Below are 4,068 nucleotides of genomic sequence, written 5' to 3' on the forward strand. Positions count from 1 at the left end.
TTCTGAAAGGGAGGCTGAGAATTATAGTTTTGATTCTGATCAACTATGGTTTACAAATAGGAGGACCACAGATTTTATTGTACAACTAGAATATATTGATAGTGAAATTGGGTGCTATTAAGAATAATCCTGAAACAAGAAATTTAACACAACTCTGCTTAGGCAAACTGGAGTAGATTTACGGCTTTCTTATAAAATAGTGAAGAAAGGATATTGGAATAGAAAACTAGTAGTTGCTATCACATAGGTTTCCCCGAGAATTGTTTGGAGAGCAAATGTGAGAGGATTGAGGTAAAACATGCTTTAAAGTAGCTTTCCTTAAAATGCTGGTTTGACTCCTAGAGGGTATCATTATACATTTTATTTATAAAGTCCCTTTTCAGGTACAGAGTTTCTTCTGAATGATCAAAGATTAAGCATGGAGTAGGACAGACCCTTAGAGAAACTATGCTTTTTATAACTGAGAAATGGTGTTATGGAAAGCTAGGGCTATATCCAGGAAGTGCTACTTATTCATGGTGGGAGCAATACTTATATGCTGCCAAAATGGCAAGTATCAGAGTCTGATATATGATGGAGGCTGGTGTTGTGTTAAAAGCCCAGCCCCTGAGATCATTTGAGTCCTTTAAGGAAATAGCTCTGTGATGACTGTGTCGAAATGTCCAAATATACATGGGCATGAGGGATCCAGTGAGCTATAAAGTAGCTAAAACATGAATATCTATCAGAAGGCTTATAAAGAGATGTCTGTATATATCATGTGGCTACAGATTTTGGTGTAGGGAACTCTGACCAAAGCACTTTGGACACACAGGTGGACCAGTTTGATACAGTTTCCCGCTGTGCTAACTTTAATTGAAACCTTTTTCTGAACTTACCCTGACACAATGTGACCATTCTCTAGTTGTGTGTGTGTGTGTGTGTGTGTGTGTGTGTGTGTGTGTGTGTTCTGCTTACATAAACTAGCTGGGCAAGTGGAGGAGAATGACTAGCTTTCACTCTTTAGAGGAGGTAATGCACAGTTTGGAAGAAGGGCCTGCTGGCAGTTCCAGCACAGACCCTGACAGGCAGTGTGCTAGAGGAGCAAGTGCAACAGCTAAGTGTCTTACAAACATGCCAGTTGCATTTTGGGAATTTGGGTATGGATGCTCTTACTCAGGCTTTCCATTACTAACTGAAAAAGTCAGAAAGACATAGCACAGGCAGACCTTGTCTTACTGGGCTTCACTTTGTTATGCTTCACAGATGTTGCTTTTTTATTTTTTTATTTTTTTTATTTTTATAAATTGAAGGTTTGTGATTCCAGTAAGTCTCTTGGTGCCATTTTTCCAACAGCATTTGGTCATTTTATGTCTCTGTCACATTTTAGGAATTCTTGCAATATTTCAAACTTTTCCACTATTGTATATTTTGTTATGGTGATCTGGGGTCAGTGATTACAATTCACTGAAAGTTTAGATGATGGTTAGCATTATTTAGCAATAAAGTATTTTTAAATTAAGGTATGTACATTGTTTTCTTAGACATAATGCTATTGTAAACTTAGTAGACTACAGTATAGTGTAAAAATAACTTCTATATGCACTGGGAAACCAAAAAGTTTTTTGACTCTCTTTATTGCAATATTTGCTTTATTGTGGTGGTCTGGAACCAAACCCGTAATATCTCCCAAGTCTGCCTGTAAACCAAAAAACAGGTGACCAAGTAACCTCTTAAAATTGTGATTTCCCCAAAGCAAAAAATGCGAACTGTGATAAGAAATCATCTCTGGTATCTTAAAGGGCTGAAGGCACTAAAAATATGCCGCGAACAGAAAATGTTCTGAAAAAGGGAGTCTTTCTTCTGTCTTTCTCTAATAACTTCACTTCAGGTCACTCTGGCAGTTTGCAATCTTCTTCAAACAGGCAGGGCCCTGAAAGGAGTTGGAGATGGAAGCAAAGAAAGAAAGATTTTGAAGAACAATCATCCCAGATAATGCATTAGGTATTATCACTACGCTTAAATAATTCTAGGCAAACACATGGCCTCTACCGCTTTATAAAATGACTGTCCCTTGTGGCTTGTTTGCCTAATCCTATTCATAAATGCTTTATGTAATCACCAGAGAAGTATTTCCTGAATAACTAAAGAGCACAATTTTGTTTGATTTGAAAGTGTCACTTTTATATTTTGATCAGATCCAAGAGACCTGTAGGGATGCATAGAATAGAACAGATTCTAACTTCAGACAGCATGCCTACACCACATCTCAAATTAGAATTCCCAGGAACTATTGACATGATGGGGGGGAAGATGTTTAGAAGTCATTTGGAGTAGATTCTAAGAGATATTCAATGACAAAGGTGTTATAAATCAATTTAGTTACTCTCCATTATTGGGCAAGTGTTTCGGGTTTATTATGGAGCAGATCTCAGCAATATGAATATTGATTCCCTCTCATAAATGGACCCATTTGGATGCCATTCAAATGAGTTTTTACAAGGGGAACAGAATAATTTAATACAAGAGAAAGGAGGAGTAAAACACAATGCTGAGGAGAGTATAGCTAAAACATTGACTTCCTCCTCATTCTAGGCTAGCAATTGGAGTTAATTACCTCTGTTGAGATGAGCAAAAAAAAAAAAAAGTAGATAGAGGCATAATGGACAGATTTTGAGGTGAGGATAGATTGAGGAGAAAAAAAAATAGAATATTCTGGGCCAAAGATTGAGGATATTCTCCAAAGATAAATGAATTTTGCCAATTTACAAAGCAAAACTCACTAGTGGGGTGCTATTACAAAGCAAAACTCACTAGTGGGGTGCTATTCTAATTAGTAACCTGAAGTTCATCTCAATAATGGAAAACTATATGAATTTGTAACTGCAAAAATAGATAATTGATATTTCCCAATGAATAGCAATATCTGGTTTTGACAACATTGCATAATAATCAATTTGGTCTTATTAAAAATGGCTCTAAAACTGATCTGTAACCAATTTATCTGGTCCCAGATGGCATAAGAAGTCAAACTTAAATTTAAGACTCTTTTCTGCAGTACTGGCTTACATAAATGCTATTTAAAAGTTACTGGAATTAGTATATATGGACAACTTGTCCTTAGAATCCTCTAGTCAGAATACAGGAAACGTTATGTTGTTATTAAATCATTTCCCCTTAAACTCAGGCTTAACTAACCAGGAACAAAATGTCATAGTAGTTGCTCATTTGCTTGAGGAAATAGAGAACATATATCACATTTTTACACATCTCTAATGCCACCAGAAATAGTGTCACTGACATTTCAGCTTGTTCCTTGGAATTTGAAAAGGAATGAAAAGAAAAGAAACATAATCTTATCTACCCATTGATATCTTCTTGCAGATGAATGTGTATAGTAAATGAGATGAGGCATTGAGGACATTATAGAGGAAAATTCTAGGAATGCAGCCAGTGGAGTGTGCTGAATTGAACAAGTTCTAGAACTTTTAGTTGGGAGAATGTTTAGTCATATCTCATTATTAAGAACTTATAGATTTTACTAAATATTTTAAGATAATTTTAGGGAACAGATTATGCAGTGGAAGGTAGTGTCCATGGATTTTTTTTTGTTACTTATCACTCTTATTGATGTATCTTTTTCAATATTCAATTAATTACCCCATATAAAAGAAATTACAGAAGATGTAAATTACATTTGTGCCTGTATGTGTGTAAATTATCATATAAATATATACATATATATTAACTTCTATCGATCTAGCTCTAAAAAACACAGTATTCTAATTTTTAAAAGAGGGGTGTACTTGTGGGTACTCTGATATACAATTTTTATTTCAAGCTTTTTGTATGCCTGCTTTACTATTTAATATCATAATGGGAAATATACAACAAAGCAATGTACTTTTTAAAAATAAGATTTATTTATTTTAGTGTGCGTTTGTGCTAGTGGGGGGAGGGGTGAAGGGAGAGACTCTTCAAGCAGACTCCCTGCTGAGGTTGGAGCCCCACACTGGGCTCAATCTCAAGATGCATGAGATAAGGACCTGAACCTAAACCCAGAGTCCTTGGCTTAATTGACTGAGCCAC

The 4,068-nt window shown here is 35.7% G+C and overlaps 1 long non-coding RNA gene across 1 annotated transcript; it reads right to left on the minus strand.

Moving 5' to 3' along the window:
• Positions 1-1,597: 1,597 nt before the first annotated feature.
• On the minus strand, positions 1,598-3,459 carry LOC144287462 (uncharacterized). Its single transcript, XR_013355255.1, has 2 exons — positions 3,344-3,459; positions 1,598-1,912 (listed from the first exon to the last, which is right to left on the minus strand). It is a non-coding gene; the product is annotated as an uncharacterized LOC144287462 (long non-coding RNA).
• Positions 3,460-4,068: the final 609 nt, after the last annotated feature.

The sequence above is a fragment of the Canis aureus genome, chromosome 17 (genome assembly GCF_053574225.1).
Source record: "Canis aureus isolate CA01 chromosome 17, VMU_Caureus_v.1.0, whole genome shotgun sequence".
NCBI lineage: Eukaryota > Metazoa > Chordata > Mammalia > Carnivora > Canidae > Canis > Canis aureus.